The following is a 21,213-nucleotide window of genomic DNA, read 5'->3' on the forward strand; positions in this document are numbered from 1 at the left end:
TGCTTAAAGTTAGTTAGAATTGCTAAACGCTCTCATTATGAAACACTGTATGAATATAAAGTGGGTAATTTGAGCTCAGTTTTAATAAAAAGCTAGTTTACCACGTATCTAAATGTTTGTGACATCATATCTCCAGAATTGTGTCGCACAATGATATAGTTTTGCAGGTACATTCAATGATAGGTGTAAATACTGTATACAAAGTGTGTTGCGAACAGAGTAATAAATTAAAATATCACGGCGGATGTCGATGTTTTCTGCGCCCCATTTTAAGTACAAGATAGTTTTCACCCTTCTAAACGTGTATGACGTCATGTCTGCTGAACTGTGTGTCGTACAGTGATGTGGTTTTGTAGACTCGTACAGGGACACATGCAGATACCGCCTGCAAAGTGTGTTACCAAAGTTAGTGGAAAAGAATAATAAATAAATAGGTCATGCGTGATGAAGTCTTAAAAGCGTGAAAAGGCTATGTAGCTTACACGCATCTAAATGTTTATGACTGCATTTCTCCAGAATTTTATGTCGTACAGTGATATAATTTTGCAGTTCCACTTATTGGTAAATGTGGATGCTGTCTCCAACATGTGTTACGAATATACTTATTAATAAAGAAGTAATAAATTAAAACGTAGTGTGTGATGTGTCATGCCTGATGCACGAACAGCGATAATATAGGAAAAGATAAACTTTTTTTCTTTTCAACATTTTCTGGGGTGCCTCAGCTAGGAAAAAGTTTCAAAAAGAATTGACGTTAAGTGTAAAGTATGTTGGAAGTCGCTAAGTGCCCTCAAACATTGGAAGAATAATGTCCGGGCATTAGTACGCCATCAGTTACATTGCCTCAAGACAAACACACAGTTTCTAATTGTAATGCTTGTTTTATTGTGACAAACTTTTAACATCAGATTATATATCTTAATGACTACATTATGACAGCACTAAAAGTTTTTAAATTCGGTCCATTATTACGTGAAATACTGAAAATAAAATTTTTGTTGCCCCTAGAAACCGTTAGGCAGGCAACCTGCAAACTGGATTGCGTAACGTGCCCTAGCTACGGGGATAATCTTATATATTGCCAGGTTAGCCGAGAGCGCTTCCTGGATTCGGGTAGGCGCGCCGGTCCCGGATCGAATCCACCCGGCGGCTTAACAACGAGGGCCGGTGTGCCAGCCAGCCTCGATGTGGTTTTTAGGCGGTTTTGCACATCCCACTAGATGGATACCGGGTTGGTCCCCACGTCCCGCCTCAGTTACATGACTCACAGACATTTCAAATAAAAGTCGCACTCTTTCATGATTTGCATTAGACCCGGACTGCTGGGGTATACTTACTCTGCCCCAGAGGTTGGGGGGTGGCAGCAGGTCGGGCATCCGGTCACCCCCTAAAATTAACCATGCCAAATCCGTGCATAATCCTGCCGACCATGCGCATGATGCGGACAAGGCAGTGGCAACGAAAGAAGAAGGTTGTGCAGTTCAAACGAACGTTTGAATTACTTTACATTACTTACTGCGTAAATAGTCTGATTATATTATAAAATAGTGATTTCTTCATTCTTAGACGTAAGCGTTTTGATTATCGCAAAAAAAATTGACCTGTCTAACTCTCAACAGCCTTTGGAAAAAGTGTATCCCATCCACTTCTACGAATGTCATGAGGGTATTAAGGAACTAATGGCATGTAGTTAAGTCCCTTTAAAATCACAATCATCAGAATTCAAATGGCTGTGAGCACTATGGGACTTAACATCTGTGGTCCTCAGTCCCCTAGAACTTAGAACTACTTAAACCTGACTAACCTAAGGACATCACACACATCCATGCCCGAGGCAGGATTCGAACCTGCGACCGTAGCAGTCGCGCGGTTCCGGACTGAAGCGCCTAGAACCGCACGGTCACCGCGGCCGGCTCATCAGAAATGCTTTACAGGTTGTGGACCGAGCTAGTTGGTTTAGTGATCAAGACAGAGAGGCCAGGGATAAAAATCCCCTTCAAGATTTTTATTATCCGCGATATCCTTAAATAATTTCAAGCGAATTATGTAGGGTTTTTCTCCGTTCGTGCGCGAATAGGCTAGTACCCTACCACTATTCTCCCCGCTATCAACAATGTGTTAAATCCTAATTAATCTTTGCATTATAATTGTAGCATTCTCCATGGGAGTTCACAATCTCCCCCCCCCCCAGAATCTGGAGTACGGAGCTATTTTTTATTCATATACAGAGTGGATAATCATCATTTCTCTGGTATTAGTGTCTTTTGAGTCACCTATAAAATTTAGCTCTTATGACATGTCTTGAAACAACACATTTACATCAAAACACTTACATCAAAAATTCAAAAATGGTAATTTTATGCCTTGACTCACCATCCCCACTGGAAAAATTTCTGCGGACGCCCGTGGTGTCCTAAATAAAACAATTGTACTGGGTAAACCAGAATTCTACCGATAAATTTTCAGAGGTGGTTCAGGAACACCTTCTAAATATTTTGATATAAGGGACCCATGGGCTCCAGCGGCTTGTTACTGAATAATAATGTAATTACGATTTATTCGGTTTGTTACTGCAATCACCTCTGGTTCTGTAAAAATATCTTCACAACAGTGAAGGAGCCTGAAATTTGCAATAACCAAAGTATGCAACATACAGCACAGAGTAATGCAACAACACTGAGACGCAAAAGTGCTGTGACGTGGTCGCCGTCGCTGCGAAAATAGTTCAACGTAGCGTCATTATGTCGCTATTGCATTACGTTCAGCGATCCTATACACGAGATACATATCGGCCAACTTTTAATCAGTAAACCTATCCATTGTACTTCTGGGTATTACTGTTAACTCACAACTAACGCATGGGCAGTACCGAACAGATTTTAATGCAAACTTAATGGTAACGAGTAAAAGAGAGCAGCAGATACCGTCAGCGAATGGAAACAAGAGAGACATTTGCACTGTTGTGCACTATTGTGAGTACAGTACAGAAACGAAGTGCAATAACTTTGTAACGAGCCGCCACAGACCGTGGTCCCTTATACCAAAATCTCTGAACAACCTCTCAAAATTTCCTGTCAGACCACCAAAGTTAAGCGATGTCTGGAGATGCGTGACCATCCGGTCTGTCGAGCGCTGTTGGCAAGCGGGAGGCACTCAGCCCTTGTGAGGCAAACTGAGGAGCTAGTTGACCGAGAAGTAGTGGCTCCAGTCTCGTAAACTGACGTACGGTCGGGAGAGCGGTGTCCTGACCACATGCCCCTCCATATCCGCATCCAGTGACGCCTGTGGGCTGCGGGTGACACGGCGACCGGTCGGTACCGTTGGGCCTTCATGGCCTGTGGGGAGGGAGTTACAGTAATAACATAGAGTAAGACGAGTTGCAGTTGTTTTATAAACTACTATTTAAGTGAAATATTTTCGACTAAAAACTTTAAAATTGATTCTGTGTGGGAAAAATGAGGATTAGGTGGGAGGGGAAATAGCGCGCAAACGTGTATCACTCTCTGTTCAAGTAATTTTAAACTTCGAAAATGCCATTTTGGATGCGAGCGTTACTAAACCATCCGTGGGAATCGTGGGAATCGGACGTCGCGAACTATAAAGAAAATCCACTTTATTAGAATTCACGTTTTCGGAGTGTGTCTACAAACGCTATCGTATGTCAAAGACTGACTATCTGATGCAACTGAATAGAGTATAGTTTTTCACAGTAGTGTACGCAGACTATTACAATATGTCTTCAGCTCCGTCTCAAATATTAAAAAAGATAAGACTGTCAATTTGAAAAGAAAAAAAATAGAAATTTCGCCATTTTCTTAAAATTTTACAACACATGAGAGCAAAATACAGTACTACCGTGATGTGACAAATCTAACAAGAGTGCATGAAGCACTAAATCTCAAAGAGAATGACTGTGAGAACGTCGAATCCGAAGCAAAAGTAAATACACAATATTCCCATTTACAGTCGCACCCATCAGCGACCGCGCCGTTTGCACGGACAGTATGGAGTGAGCATCAGAAGTGCATAACTGAAGTTTCGTCACTCACATACGTAGCCTCCAGAGTCAGGTGATTACATTGCAGCGTAAGGCTTCCCGTAAGCACGTTGCAGGTTTTGAATGCTAGTGAGTCGCTAGTACAAACATATTGCATTTTAAATTAGCACGACTTTTGTACGCTCAGTTCGTAGGCACCTTAACAATTTGCCGCCAATATCTGGAACGAACATTCCTTAAGGGGAGGTTTACTATCTTTGGCCCGAAAAAAGCATGTTCTTTGAGAATTTTTTTCTCGCGATGTCAAAATGTTTATTGATATTTCCTCTACAAACTGGAATTTTTTCGACCGGAAAGGCGGAAGTGCCGTCGGAACGAAACAAAATTTCGATGTAGACCTCCACGAGCGGTATGTCACAGGTCATCCGGCTCGTCTGAAATCAAAATTGAGTCGACGTTAACGAAGCATATAAGATTCTTTAGGAGTTTTCGGCCGCTTGAATCCGGTGGTCGTCGGAATGTTTGGCGAACTGCGTCGAGTAGAGTCCCAGGGCTACGTCCATCGTTGTCATGGTCTTCAAAATTACTGAATACCCTTCGTTGAAGCTCCTCACTGCCAGGAAAGTCACACAGTCTTCGCACCAGAATGCAAATTCTTGGGGGCTAACTTCCAAACACACGCGTTCAAACTTTCATTTGAATTATGTGTGTTTCCTCCCTAGCATCGGTACAATAACCCGTCCTCCGAAAAAAGAAAACTGGTGCGTGAGAAGGCAAGTGCATTTCTTTGTTCAACCGCGAATAACAAACATTTCCGTTCCGTATACGGAAAAACCGTTTCGGGGACACCATGGGCGTCCGCAGAAATTTTTCTAGTGGGGATGGTGAGTCAAGGCGTAAAATTGCCATTTTTCAATATTCATGTAAATGTGTTGTTTCAAGACATGTCATAACAACTAACACAGCTTAGATGTCGCTGCTTTTTATTGTTATAGCAGAAGTAGCTCGGTGGCTCAGTGCCGGAGTATAAGCACTTGGTTTAGATCCCTGATCAGTCCTAAGATTCTTACCCGTTTCTAATCACCTGTTTCACCTCTGGCAATGTTTTTATGTGAAAAAAAATGGTGAATTATACCGTTAAACTGTAGGTCCCTCTATAAATTGGTGGATAAGTCAGTTCAAAGGTCAGAGGAATGCAAATGCATACCGCCTCCAACAGGACAATGCCTGCTAAGCACTGTTGTGTTCAAATCAGTCTTTGGATTGAACACAACTTTACTACAGGAAAAGAAGGAATAGCCTCAGTTACTTTATATGTTTTGAGTTGCACTTCAACGAATTACTGAGTCGCTGCTTTAATAAATTATGCTGCGACAGCACTGTAAAATGCCAACGGCCTTGCCGCAGTGGTAACACCGGATCCCGTCAGATCACCGAAGTTAAGCGCTGTCGGGCTGGGCTAGCACTTGGATGGATGACCATCTAGTCTGCCGAGCGCTGTTGGCAAGTGGGGTGCACTCAGCCCTTGTGAGGCAAACTGAGGAGCTACTTGATTGAGAAGTAGCGGCTCCGGTCTCGTAAACTGACATACGGCCGGGAGAGTGGTGTGCTGACTACATGCCCCTCCATATCCGCATCCAGTGACGCCTATGAGCTGAGGATGACACGGCGGCCGGTCAGTCCCGTTGGGCCTTCATGCCCTGTTCGGGAGGAGTTGTAGTTTTAGTTTCTAGCACTGTAAAATGGCATCCTAGTACGTCAAAGTGATAATCTGTCAAAAAACTTCGAATTTGAAGCTACGACGTGGAGCGAATTAGCGGTCTGGCACATTCTGAAATATTTTTAGTGATGAAATTATAAAGCTTCTACTTTCTGGTATTGTTTCTTTCATCTTCATTTATCCTTGGGAAACTAAAGTATTAATCACACGCAATCATTCTCCACATCGTAATTACTAGTACAACAGTTAGTTTCCTTTAAAATGAGCGCAATAGCTTTAATACCTGTATAATCTAGAGGAAATGGTTCAAATTGTCAAACGTTCAGGTGGTGGGCAGAAACATGGAAGCACCAGAAACACAATACATTAACAAGCCTAATGCGGAGCAGAAAAACCGTTGGCATTCGAAACAGCTTTCAGGCGTCTCGGAATGAATCAGTACAGATCCTTTATGGTTTTCAAGGAAATTTTATGCCATTCCTCCTGGAAAATAGTGGCAAGTTCAGGGAACAGGTGGATAGCAATCACGCACCATTCTTTCCAAAATAGATCAAAAAGGCTCAATAACACTGAGATCTGATGACTGCAGTGGACACGGGCGATGCGGTAATTCATCCTCGTGCTGACAAAACCAGTCCTGGACGATGTGAGCTATGTGAACAGAGGCGCTGTCGTCTCGGAACACCATATCACCATTGGGGAACAAACATTGTACCATGAGATGGAGCCGATGAGCCAAAATGGCCATATACTTCTTGACTTGCAAAGTAGCCATGGAGCCCATGGAAGAGCACGATATTGCTGCCCAAACCATCACCGAATCCCGTCATGTTTCACTCTTAGGATATAGACTAGGTCAGAAGGTGGAAACAGGGTGAAACAGGAGACATCTGAACAACTGGTTTTCTTCCAGTGCTCCATAGCTCAGGTTTTTCGGCTTCAACACCACGTTTCCCTCTTATGCGTATTTGCATGGCTGGTGAGAGGTTTCTGAATCCCAGTTCACCCTGCAATTCCCTGCTTCCGGAACTCTCTTCGTGTAGCTTTGGTGCCGACAGGGTTCGCGAGAGCAGTGTCCAGTTCTGCAGCGACTTTTTTAGCTGTCGTTCTCTTATTTTTCGTCAAAATCTCCTCGATGAGCGTCCGTCACGATCACCCCATGTTCTTCTTAACATATTTTTTGAGCACGAGCGGTGTTATAGTGCGAAATGCATCCTCAACAGCACTGCACAGTTCTACATCTACATCTACATCCATACTCCGCAAGCTACCCGACGGTGCGTGGTGGATGGTACCTTGAGTACCTCTATCGGTTCTCCCTTCTATTCCAGTCTCGTATTGTTCGTGGAAAGAAGGATTATCGGTATGCTTCTGTGTGGGCTCTAATCTCTCTGATTTTATCCTCACGGTCTCTTCGCGAGATATACGTTGGAGGGAGCAATATACTGCTTGACTCTTCGGTGAAGGGATGTTCTCGAAACTTCAACAAAAGCCCGTACCGAGCTACTGAGCGTCTCTCCTGCAGAGTCTTCCACTGGAGTTTATCTGTCATCTCCGTAACGCTTTCGCGATTACTAAATGATCCTGTAACGAAGAGCGCTGCTCTCCGTTGAATCTTCTCTATCTCTTCTATCAACCCTATCTGGTGCGGATCCCACACTGCTGAGCAGTATTCAAGCAGTGGGCGAAAAAGCGTACTGTAACCTACTTCCGTTGTTTTCGGATTGCATTTCCTTAGCATTCTTCCAATGAATCTCAGTCTGGCATCTGCTTTACCGACGATCAACTTTATATGATCATTCCATTTTAAATCACTCCTAATGCGTACTCCCATATAATTTATGGAATTAACTGCTTCCAGTTGCTGACCTGCTATTTTGTAGCTAAATGATAAGGGATCTATCTTTCTATGTATTCGCAGCACATTACACTTGTCTACATTGAGATTTAATTGCCATTCCCTGCACCATGCGTCAATTCGCTGCAGATCCTCCTGCATTTCAGTACAATTTTCCATTGTTACAACCTCTCGATATACCACAGCATCATCCGCAAAAAGCCTCAGTGAACTTCCGATGTTATCCACAAGGTCATTTATGTATATTTTGAATATCAATGGTCTTACGACACTCCCCTGCGGCACACCTGAAATCACTCTTACTTCGGAAGACTTCTCTCCATTGAGAATGACATGCTGCGTTCTTCGCTTGATGCATAACGACATGCAGATACGCGCGCTTTATTGACTCCCCATTGTGAGTTATCAGGTGTGGTGAGGGCAGGACTTCTTGGCGGCCATTCTAAGGCAGCTGGTGCTGCTGCACCACAACCTATCGACCGCCATGGAAAGTGTTCATTTAGGAATTCGCGCACTGCAAGAGCGTAATGAGGAGGCGCTCCGTCCTGCTGCAAACGTTTGAGTCCTGTGAGGCCTCTTTCCTCAAGCTGAGGTGTTAACCATGTTTGTAACATGTGTAAATCATCTGCGTCGTTCATAGTCCCTTCACGAAAGTATGCTCCAAGTAGACGCTAAGGCGTCTTCGCTGCTCATAAAATTACGTCAGTCGGGTTCCTTTCTAATTCGATTAAGTAACGACGATTCTCTTTGGCCCAAACAACAATATTTCTAGTAAGTGAGGTGTGATAAATGGCACATTCTTCTGAAAACTTGATCTTGACACGGTTCACTGCACTTATAAATTGAGCTACGAAAGAACAGCACCCTAAAACACGCTCATTCCAGTCTGTATCATGATAAATCGTTTCCGATCGTCGGTCGAAAGGGTCTGACCTTAAAGTCTTTGTTCGTGTGATCTCGCGTTATTGTCTTCAGTACACCGAGTTCAGAAGCATGTTTACGTGTCGACTTTGTTGTGTTGGCAGAAGAGCCAACACCGTGTTACTAGAGGAGGCCGAAATGCACGCGTTTTAGCTCACGCAGGCTGGCGTGAGGAGGGAAGAACTATACTGACGTGAGGTCTGGAACATGACAACGAATTAGAATTCAGAAAGCGGACGTAATTAGTTTGATACTTAACTTTAATCCATTAATGATGAACGTCGCTCTTGACGGTACATGAGTCACAATATTATCTGTTCAGAAGACATAGTAACTGAATATGGCTCCTTGCTAGGTCGTAGCAAATGACGTAGCTGAAGACTATGCTAAACTGTCGTCTCTGCAAATGAGAGCGGATGCAGGCAGTGAATCATCGAACCATCGCTAGCAAAGTCGGCTGTACAACTGGGGCGAGTGCTAGGGAGTATCTCTAGACTAGAGCTGCCGTGTGGCGGCGCTCGGTCTGCAATCACTGATACTGGCGACACGCGGGTCCGACGCATACTAACGGACCGCGGCCGATTTAAAGGCTACCACCTAGCAAGTGTGGTGTCTGGCTGCGACACCACAGACTTCATCCAAGATTTTTCAGTTGAAGCAGATACTCCGTCACATGTTTCTTCTCGTGTCTTCTTCCTTCCACTCCGCTGCCTGTCTTTAACGCTGCCAAAAACAAAAGCAAGTCGTTCCCAATTCAGAAGTGTTGCTGTTCGTGGAGGAGCCTTATTAAACCTTTCCTGGAATGCTCTCATAATCTGTCTCGTTGTCTGCCCTGTTTGTTGTCGTTCATGCATCCACATACTTGTCACTAAGCGCTCCTCACGACTGCGACTGTGGCTGCGAAAATGGTCCTAATGGCTCTGAACAGTACGGGACTTAACATCTGAGGTCTCCAGTCCCCTAGAACTTAGAACTACTTAAACCTAACTAACCTAAGGACATCACACACATCCATGCCCGAGACAGCGGTCGCGCGGTTCCAGACTGATGCGCCTATAACCGCTCGGCCACTTTGGCCGGTCGCTCCGAAAATATGTGAACATGTATTCCAACGATTGATTCCAACAACTGATAGGGAGAAATATAGCTCACAACCCTGCACAGTAACATTTGATTCTAAACAGGGGTTTCAGTGGTATGGGGACTACTCGTCCATCACGTACATAATTAAACGTTAGAGATATTCTCAAATTTTAAGGTCCACTTCTACAGAGATGAATGAAATGGCAAATACCATTGGCAACAGACCTAGTCATGGAACTAAGAGTTACATTAAGATAAAAACAGTCCTTAATTTTAAAAATATTTTGCAGTGTAATTGTTCTTGGATGACGGTATTGTCACGTTCGATGAATATATGTGCAATGTCCTCGTCAATGAGGCAGGAATCACAGCTTGCAGATGGAATTAATTTTCACAAATGTCTCGTTTTATTAGTATTCATGTGACTTGCCCTTAGTCTCTTAGCCTCTCTTCTCGTCAGCGTTAAACTGAGAAACCAAGAGTGGGTGGAATCTGTTGCTGAAGACCATGTGTCTTTGAGGTTGCGGTCTGTGTCCACAACAGTTTTTCCTTCGTGTGCTCTCGTAAAAGAGAATGAGGCACAAATCGAGTTGGTACATACTAGAATGTCGTTGACTTGTAAGTCGGCTATGTACAGAATAGCTTGATGAACGGCGTATAATTCCACGGTTAGTATCGACGCTTCAGTAGACAACAGTAAAGATTGTCCACGTCCTATTAAATCATCAAAAAATGCGGTTCCCGCAGAGACTTAAATTTTGGGACCATCCGTTTACAATATCTACCACTCATGTCGATTACGATCCAATTTTGACAGCGTAAAAGCTCTCAGTTTACTCTCCGTCACGGAGCGCAAGTAATTACAATCATAGTTGTGCAATAGCTCGCAGTTTGCGATTGCTAGGAATTTGCCATCGAAAGTAAGGCCTGGCTATAATCAGGTGTCTTACAACTCAGAATCAGAATCTGATTTTCAAACTGACGGTCTGGTTTTACTATTTAGTCTTACAGATGCTGAGAAGAAATGTTTTAGCAAAGTGAGTACCTGAAAGAAACGCAGCTCTCGTGGACAATTTTGGTGACACATGATTTGTTCTGATGTACAATTTAAAACTACTATAGGCAACAGAAAATAAGACGACGAAGTTCTTAGTTTGATAAATATCGTATCTTACAAGGTTATAACTGTCCGTCATGAGCTTAATTAAACATTGCGAAGGTTTTCGAATCCCCGTGACGTGTAAATACTACCTACAGAACAAATTCTACTGATTTTCTTTCTAAGTGGATTTCTGCGATAACTGCACAATTTCGTCAACGTGATTTTGTCTGACGAACCTGTAACAGATTAATTTTTTCCAGATGATTCTCTTCCGAAGAGTGCTACAAATGTACACTACAGAATGAATGATGGAACAGTCTCGCAAACTGTTAGTAAAGTAGCATGTGCAATGTGGATACATATGCAGCCTATTTACCTACCGGATACGACTCAAGGAATACAAAGGAAATTGCTTCCTTGTTCGAAAGTAACCGAATTTTCTGATACCAATAGCTGTGGGGTACTCGTATGTGGCAGTATAAGATCAAAAGAAACGCCTCCTAAAGGTGATAATATTAAACTCTTAGTGATTAACTGCCGAAGCACTCGCAAACAATATGCCAGCGTTTGAAGCACTGCTAAATAACAGCGGAGCTCACGTAATACTAGATACAGAAAGCTGGTTAAAACCCGAAGTTGAAAACAGTGATACTTTAGGGAAAATCTAAGTGTCTATAAAAAGGACAGGCTAATGGCAAATGGAGGACGTGTAGACAAAAAACTCAGATCCACCTGGATAGAAACTGAAACAGCATGTGAGATTGCCTGGGCAAGACCCAGCATCATGGGCAAGCAAAAACATATAGTCGGATCCTTTCATGAACTGCCAGACTTGATAGCCGACGTAACCGAAAATTCTAGATAAAACCTAAATTCTCAAGTATATGAGTTCCCCAGCCGTACTGTCATAATCGGAGGAGGCTTTAATCATCCAACAAGCAGTTTGGAAAATTACACGGCCGGACGCTGTGGCCGAACGGTTCTAGGCGCTTCAGTCTGGAACCGCGACACCGCTACGGTCGCAGGTTCGAATCCTGCCTCGGGCATAGTTGTGTGTGCTGTCCTTAAGTTAGTTCGGTTTAAGTAGTTCTAAGTTCTAGGCGACTGATGACCTCAGATGTTAAGTCCCATAATGCTCAGAGCCATTTTTTGAAAATTGCATTTCTGTAAGTAGTGTACATGTCAAGACGTCCTACGAGACATCACTAAATGCCTTCGCTGAGAACTACATAGAACAGATCGTCCACAAACTCACACAGAAGAGAAACATATTGGACCTAAAAGCAACAAATTGAACTGATTGCCTTGAGGTTGTCCACAATGAACTGGTGTTAATGACCACAAGGCAGCTGTGGCAGCAATGACTATTGAAGCGGAAAATGCAACAAAAAGAATTAGAGGGATTCTTTCTTTTGCTTACGCCTTTGTCCCACAGTTGTTTGGTTACAATCGGATTTGGCAATGTTAATTTGAAGGTGTGGCTGGATGCCCTTCTTGCGCCGCCATTCCGACCCCCCCCCCCCCTCCCCGTCCTTCCCCCGAACAGAATCAGTGTACCCCAACTGTCTGCGACTAGCGCGTAAATCATGAAATAGTACGAACGTGTTGCAAATGTCTGCGAATCGTGTAACTGAGGTGGGACGTGGGGAGTAGCCCGGTATTCACCCAGTGGGATGTGGAAAACGGCGTAAAAACCACATAGAGACTGGCCGGCACACCGGCCCTCGGGACCGGCGCACCTACCCGATTTTACAGGAAGCACCGCATTAGCGTTCTCGGCTAACCAGCCGGGTCAAGTATAGGGCTTACCATCAGTAAACTAGATAAAGAGGCAGTAACTTTATTTCTCAATGAGAAACTCAACATTTAGCTCTGGAAAGATGTATGTAGAAGAACTGTGGCTCAGATTTAGAATAACAACTGATCATGTCCTTTATAGATATGTACCTAGAAGAATAGCTCATGATGGAAGGAACCCTCTATGGCATGTAGTCACAGTAAAGAAACTTCTAAAGAGACGGAGGCTACTGCATAGTAGGTGTAAAACAAAAGCGTAAGGCTATAGACAGGGAGAAGCTGTAAAATGCGTTTGGATCCCAAGAGGGAGTTACGAGACTTATCTCTCACAAACCCCAAAGAAATTCTAGTCATACGTTAAGTCTGTTAGTGCTACCAAAATTATTGTCTAGACACTCATGGACGAGTCAGGAACTGAAACTGAGCAAAAACAGAAATGCTGAACATAGTTTTCAAATGTTCCTTTACAAAGAAAAGTCAACGAGTGTTGCCTCATTTTAACTCTCGCACATCTGCAAAGATGAGTGATATAGATAGTAGTATCTGTGACGTTGAGAAGCAGCCGCAATCGCTACACTGAACTAAGCTCCATGGACCGACAAAATTCCTATTAGATTCTACACTGAATTTGCTGCCGATTTAGCTCTAACAACAATCCACGGTACATCCCTTGCCCAGTGCTTGCCTAGTAGTTGGAAGAAAACACAGATCGCACCCGCCTGTGAGAATGGCAGGAAAGTGATCCACAAAACTACCGTCCAGTATCTTTGAAATGCATTTCTTGCCGATTGTAGAACATATGCTGATGTCAAACGTTATGAGGTATTTCGAACAGAATGACCTCGTCATGCTAAGAAGCGTGAATTCCAAAAACATCGGTCATTTGAAAGCGAACTCGCACTTTTCTCACATGACAATCCGAAAGATACGATTAAGGCAGTCAAGCAGATACTGTATTTCTCGATTTCCGAAAAGCATTTGACTCAGTACTCCACCTACGCTTATTATTCATATTACGACTGCATAGCGGATCGAGCGAAATTTTAACTGGATTGAGAACATCTTGGCAGAGAGAACACAGCATGTTATCTAAGATGGAGAGTCATCGATAGACGTGAAAATAATTTTAACTTTACTGAGGGAAGTGTGTTGGGATCCTTCCTGTTCATTTTGTACATTAACGACTTTGTAGACAAAATTAGTAGTAACCTCAGACTTTCCGAAAATGATGAAGATATCTACAACAATGTACTGTCTGAAAGACCTGCACGAAAGTTGAGTCGGATTTCGATAGATTTCACGATCACATATGCTCAGTCGTAGGTAAAGCATGTGGCAGATTTGGGTTGATTAGTGAATACTAGAGAAATACAATCAGTGTATAAAGGAGACTGCTCACTTAACACCCGTGCGATCCATCCAAGAATATTACTCAAGTGTGTGAGATGCATATGAAATAGAAGCAACGAGGTACACTGAACATGTATAGTGAAGGACAGCACGAATGGTCACAGTTTATTTGACCTAAGGGAGAGTGTTACGAAGAGGCTGTGTAAAATGAATTGGTAGACGTTGCTAGAGAGCCTACTTGTGTAGTTCAAAAACCAGCTTCAAATGACGAATAACGCGATTTCCACATGATGCGTCATAGTTAAGTAACACGTATCAATGAAAGTTGGGCCAACATAGAAACAACTGGTACAGTACAGTTCAGAAGATAACTGAAAGAAATGAGACGAAGGGAAATGACACTTTTATTCAAATTACATTCAAGTCACTGCCATTCATGATGGCCCCCTGGAGATTACAAAAGAGGGGAAATGGTTCTTGACGGGGTGTGTGGTCACCATGGACGGCAAAGCATGGTCTACAGTGTGCTCTCATGCTGGCAACAAGATTGGTAAGGAGTTCTTGTGGCATTGTTCCAACAGCGACGTTGACAATGGTGGATGGTCGTTGGTACACGTGGACGTAATGCTTTATGTCTCCCCAACACATCCTCACACTTGCTGTGTGGGATTGAAGTCGAGTGAACATGTAGGTCAGTCTATTCAACAATGGTCTTCTCGTTCGAAAAAGCTCCTTCACCTCCAATTTTCGATGTGATCGCGCATTGTCATCCATAAAAACGAAGTCAGGGCCGAATCCACACCTGAAAAGACACGAATGGGGAAGAAATACTGGGTTACAGTGACATTGACTAGTATGCAACATTATGCCTCCCCTCAGCATCCCGTCTGGACCACCCAAACGATGATGTTCGACATGGTTCCTGGGTGCATTACGTGTTCCTACCTCTCGCCATACGAGGATACATCCACAATCGCTACTCCAAATGAATGTGCTGTCATCCGAGAAGAGCACGCCACCCCCACTCTCCCTCGTTGGTCCAGTCCCTATACTCTTGGCACCATCGCAAATGGTGACTACAATGTGCGAGTGTCAACGGAACACTATGTACTGGTCGTCGAGCAAAGAGATCATACTCATGCAGTCGTGTGATTGCTTGCCTTGCAGTCCCGTTAAATGTAGATGGTATTGGACCTGCTGTTTGACGTGAGTCCCTTCTTGCCTGTTGCACAGTGCAGTTTCGTCTACTGCTGTAGTTAACCGTGGGACCGCCTCCTCTCCCTCAGGCAGACGTGTCTATGATTCGGAACGCTTCCCATACACGTAAAACAGTGCTGTGAGCAATACCAAATGCTCGGTTACACTCGTCATATTCCGTCCTCCCAGTTCCTCAATGATTCTTCCCCGTGTGAAGTTAACCAAATAATGCTATGCTACAGTGAAGAACATCACCACTGTGCAACGTAAATGCTTTCTGACTGACACACAGTCTTGTCCCCTTCCTTAAACTTCCTAATGTTGCGCGGCCGGCCCCATTTGGCGCTGCAGTCACACTGACCGCAGTATGTCCGTGTTCCCCGGATTTGTCATAGTTATTAGGGTGTCATGGAGGGGAATGGGGTTATACAACTGTCTGGGAACCCCTGGATCTTTCTTTACGTCGGGAGAAATTCAATTGATTGGAAATAAATGTATTTTAATAAAGTTTAGTTACGTAAAATTCACTAATTGAGAACCTGTGTCGCTGTAATTTTGTTGGTTTTGTATTAGGAAATAAGCGGCAAGCATACTTAACACGCTCTCCAGCACACAATTTCGCCGCGCGGGATAGCCGCAAGGTCTCTAAAGGTACGTTGTCCAAGACGCGACGCACACCAGAGACTGCGACGGGTCGCTACGTGACGTCAGGAGTTGTCCGCTGGCGCATGCGCAGTCCGAGTTTGGGATGCGACGCGCGACTGTTGCGGCAGCTGTCGCAGCACTGCACCAGTGAGCAGTGTTGCGACGGAAGTCGCACGACACAGAGACGTACGGCTGCGAGAAAGATGTCGAGCCAGTCAAGGAAAACTGAAATGAGCCACTCACAGGATGTGATGCTCTGTGAGCTGGTCTCGCAACAGCCTTGCCTTTACGATTTGAAGAACCCTAAATATAGAGACACTATGTTCAGAGACAGAATTTGGGAAGAAATTGGTGCACAGTTGAAACTGGCAGGTGAGTGAAATATATAATATTTTCCCATTAATGCAAATTTTTCAGGCCTGTTATGAAAATCAGTATAATCCATGCAGATGTAGAATTAGAATGATGAAAATGAACTTGAAGGTCAATTTTCGCATTACTCTTTTTTGTGACGATAAAAATTGAAAACGGCAAATACATTATAAAATGAACAATCTAAAGTACAACGAGAAAGTTACATTTTACAATACCTTCACTTTGAAAGTAAACGGTAAATTGGTGTCTTGATGATACCTTCTAGTTGTGAAAAACCACCATCAGATTGTTGTACAGCTTTCTGTAATCAATAGATGTTCGTTTTTGGGGAAGGCGTTTCTCAACAGGTTGCGCAAGCAGTATGCTGCAATAAGTTATTTGTCACATTCACTTCAATTCATTGGTAGAAGATGGTGCTCAAAAAACTTGTGCCAAAAGTGCACTACTGTTTTACAAGGCCCTTCTGGTCTGACACAGTTCACAATTGAAATTCGTCTTTTGTAAATCCTGGAGTCATCTTTTGAGTGCAGCTTGGCAAGATTAAATGTTGATGTCATCAATAACGATGTATGCTGTCAGAATACAAGAATATGGAAGTTCATTTGGATGGGAATAAAGATTCAGTCGGCTATGAAAGTTGCCTTAGCTTGTTCCAAAAGTTTCTGCATGGGAGAAACTGACAAGTATAATTTGGGGAAATTTTGTGAACAAGCATGGACATTATTTCTTCCACATTTCTGCCAGTGTATACTGTAGACGTTCAGAATCAAAATTCTAGAGATGATTAAGGTGTAACCCTATCTTGTTGTCAAGAACTTGAAACAATGCAATGAAGCTAGCGTGCGCTTATTGTTAATAAACTTATCTTTCATTGGAATTTTAGGTGAAATGTGCAAAAACAGATGGAGGAATATTCGGGACTCGTATCAGAGAAATAAACGAGAAAGAAAGCTTGGAACAGGTTCAGATGCCTCAGCAAAACCAAGAAAATGGGTTCTGCTTGATCACTTGGCTTTAAGAAACCTACGTTTCGTGGCATTTTAAATGAAATTGTCAAGAGCATATGGAGAGACATTAGTAACTCATACCGGAGGAATATGACATAAAATGGTTTCATTAGGTCCAAATGTGTCAGCGAAACAAAACAAATGCATTCTCTATCGTGTGATGACCACACGATTCTCGTCGCGCGTCGACAAAACTGGCGGCTAGTCGCGACGCTCCCGGAGATATATGAGCCCAAATCTCGGAAACGGAGATCGATATCAATCTGATCTCAACTTAAAAAATAATTTCGATATGTTAGCTTCTTTTCATCGGCAACGATGTATGACCTAACGTGAACCATACGTAAAGTAGCCAGCGACCACATTTTTCACTGTACACAATTCAAATTTTATGCAGTAGGTTACTTGTAAATTAAGTATCGGGATAACTGTGGCGAATATCGGAAAAATAGACACCTCATTATCAAGCTGTGATGTGAAACTGTAAGATACGCAAACATCAATTTTTTGTGCCTTTTACTTTCCTCACAATTGATTGAGAAGTAATATGCAGCGAAAAAAACACGCAAAACCGGAAGAGATACTTTTCAATTTTTTAAAGTAAAAGGAGAATCTGTATCGAAAAACTAACTCTGGGAGCCGATGTAACTTTGTTGCATTAACATACAGTATTTTTTACAGCAAGAAAATCGGAATTCTTATTTTTATTATGTATTTGAATCCGCCGCCGCCGACCGGAGCTTGGGAAACGGCGACGACTCCAGTCGTGTTGCGGCCGTGTCGCCGTCTGCCAGGGTGGGGAAAGAGGAGGGGGCAGCGTCGCAGTCGCAGCCAACTGTCGCGTCTTGCACAACGTAACTTAAGGCGTCTTGTCACGGTCCGCGCGGCTCCCCCCACCGGAGGTTCGAGTCTCCCTCGGTCATGGGTGTGTGTGTTGTCCACAGCGTAAGTTAGTTTAAGTTAGATTAAGTAGTGTGTAAGCTTAGGGACCGATGACCTAACCAGTTTGGTCCCATAAGATCTTACCACAAAGTTACACACATTTTCCATACTTACTGTATCTGTTGGGAACAATGAGAAGCCGTCAACAATCGAAGATCGCATGCATCGCGCCGTCGCCCCGCCCCCCAAACGGTTGTGCGCATGACAGCTAATGCGAAGTGTACGTTTCACGCCACACGTCCGTGCCACAAACATAATATCTCGGTACTTCAGTACATGTTCATTAAGATTTCGTACCTCGTCATGGTTTTGTATGTATCAGCCAACTTATCGACGACAGATGGGAAAATAATCTGGTTTGACTCAAATACCTTTTGCGCGGGGTTGGCAGTTGTAAGTGCTAGAAGGCCTATGCTGAGCACACGCCATGTGACATCCAACTTTCTGTTCCCGGCAGAGAGACTTCCGGCAACATGATGTCTCACTTCCATTCATTACTACCGGGTAGTTTATTAATTATGTGACTGCATCTGGCTCGGCCGTAAGTTTTGTAGAGCAGTTTGCTTGTAACTCTCTACACGGGGATCGCGGAGGACGGGATTAGATTAATTACGTCGCGCACAGAGGCGATTAAACATTCTTCCACCGCACATGTGTATTGTTTCTCTGCAGCAAACTGTATATGGAAGTCAGACTGACCATTTGTCAAAATAAGAGTTCTCGTAATCTATCTATCTCTCTATAAAGATGGTTCAGTATTCTATTGTGAACTGCATGCTCCAAAAGTTTAGGGAAACACAAGAGAGTGGAGGGGGCGGGGGAAGAGAGAGTTGGCTCTGTAATTAGAGGCCATTTGTGTATCTCCATTTTTATATATGCTTAATGGCAGCCGTTCATAAAATAATCTTGTCTCAGCTGCTTTCAAAGATAACTTGGTGTGTGTATCTGCGTGGGGGGGGGGGGGGGGGGGGATGTACTATAAAGCCAGCACAAGATTCGATTACTCTGGTTGGAATAATATCCTAACCAGAAGAGTTTCTACTTGTCAATGACCTAACGACTTTTGCAATCTTTGTAACCGATTATTAATGGCCGTCTTTTGTCCCTGTGCTTTCAGCTACTGTTTGGTACAATCCATAGAATTAGGAAGCCAGTGATTTGAATTTACTATCACATGTCTTACAGCTTTCACCAGGGAGTTGAATATTAAAACATTTTCTTCAGGCAAATATTAAACATCACCAATACATTTGGGAAAATGCATTTTTCCAAATTAGTTAAGCATTGTTTGCTTTTCTTCTTTTCTTTCTTCATTTTGCCTAATAGGTGCCAGATTATTTTTGCTTTGTTCTTGGAATTTTTAATTTTTGTGTCTGCTGCATTGTTTAATTGCCTTTTTGATGATATAGTAAGTAAATTTGTGTTACTGCTTGCAGTGTTGCTTCAATTCCTGATAGAGCTAGTCCCCTCCATTAAATAAAGCTGTTTCTTCCTGGCATCTGCAGCTTGCGGTCCCAGGTTCGATTCCCAAGTGGGTCAGGGATTTTCTCCACCTGGGGATTGGGTTTTTGTGTTGTCCTCATCGCTGCATCATCACTCGGGGAAAATGGCAAGACTGGACAGTGGAAAGATTGGGAATTTGTACGGGCGATGACAACTATGCAACTTGAGCACCCCACAAATCAGATATCATCATCATCTTGCACCATAATTGTCATTGACTTGTTGTAAAAGGAAACTGGTTTCATGATGCTGAATGAATAATTTTAGGAAAGAATTAAATTTTGCAACTACATTATGTCCATGGCAAATTTCTTACTCTTGTTTACCCTATAAATTCTCTGTGAATAATGTAACTGAGTCAGCAACCATGAGTCTGTGAAATTTTGTTTTCCCTTGTAGGGTTAACGTGATTCAAAGAATAATATTGCTGCCATCATGGTCACATCCTTACCTATCCCTTCTGCATACTCCGTTGCTACTGAGTTGTTAAACGAGTCACTAACATCCTCATTTACTTCATTGTCATTTACATCATTGTGATTTCCACCCAAAATGTCCTTCAATTTGGGAAAGTTATGGTAATCACTTGGGGCCAAGTCTGGGCAATAAGGCAGCTGTTCAAAATTTTTTTACTGAAACTGACAAAGCAATATTTTTAAAAAATTGTTTAAAATAAAAAATGATAATTTTCATTGGTATAAAAGGAAATCCTTTGGCATTTGAGCAGAATATAGGTGAACATTACCCTGCTGCTAAGCAAAACTAATGCTTTTTGTTTTGAACAGCGTGAAACTGTTGTTGAAGGGTTTGACAGTAGGCTACTGCATTTATGGTTTCTATCTAGACATTAAAGTTGATGAGCAAGATACCATTTCATTTGCAAAACACTGTGACCACAATGTTTTTCATTCTCAGAATTTGTTTTTTTTCTGATTTTGTTGGGGATCATGAATGATGCCATGCCATTGACTAGTGCTTCATTTCTGCACTTTTATGCAAAATCCAGGTGTTGTCGCCAGTAGCAATGTGGTTCAAAAACTCGTCACCATCCTTGCCATACCAATCAAGAAAAACTGTACAGCTTTGATTCATTGTTTTTTGTGTTCATTTTACAAGAGTCGAACCCATGTGGCGTATGTGGTAATGTAAATAATTAAGGTCTAAGTCATTCAGTCAACCCGGCATAAGCTCTCGCCCCAGTACACTTGCAGAACAGCAGTCCCGACATTGTGTATTCAGCTGCCGCATTGTAGTTGTATAGGATAGGGAAGTTTACCATCTTTTTTATGTGCTTTTCAATGACTCGGGTACACAATCATTCCATGAATTGACTTACTCCTAAACTATTTACATTCTGATTTGAGTTTGTAAGTCACAGCTGTAGGTTGGTCTGATTGTTCATCATAAATATTCATCTGTCATTAATAATGATGCAACATTTTCAAACTGAAGCTTCATTCATCACATTTCCATAAACTTTGGTTACTTGTCTGTAAATTTTGAAAGCGTGAACTTATTTTTTCATTCAGAAACCATTTTACACTGTGAACCTCACATTTGATGGGGTCCTTAATTTTATTATGCATTTGAAAATTACATGAATAAACAGTAAATGAATTTTCCTACTCGCTGTTAGCGTCATTTTGGCACCAGCGATTAGGAAAGTCTATGACACACAGGCAGGGGAAGGGGGAGAATTGTGTGGCTCGTCAGATG

The 21,213-nt window shown here is 42.8% G+C and overlaps 1 protein-coding gene and 1 pseudogene across 1 annotated transcript in view; both read left to right on the forward strand.

Moving 5' to 3' along the window:
- The window catches only part of LOC124803207 (dynein beta chain, ciliary-like), a 187,069-nt gene that overhangs the window by 1,353 nt on the left and 164,503 nt on the right, over positions 1 to 21,213 (forward strand). The window lies entirely within an intron of this gene.
- LOC124803622 lies at positions 5,386 to 5,503 on the forward strand (annotated as a pseudogene).

Source organism: Schistocerca piceifrons, chromosome 6, assembly GCF_021461385.2.
Source record: "Schistocerca piceifrons isolate TAMUIC-IGC-003096 chromosome 6, iqSchPice1.1, whole genome shotgun sequence".
Classification (NCBI taxonomy): Eukaryota; Metazoa; Arthropoda; class Insecta; order Orthoptera; family Acrididae; genus Schistocerca; species Schistocerca piceifrons.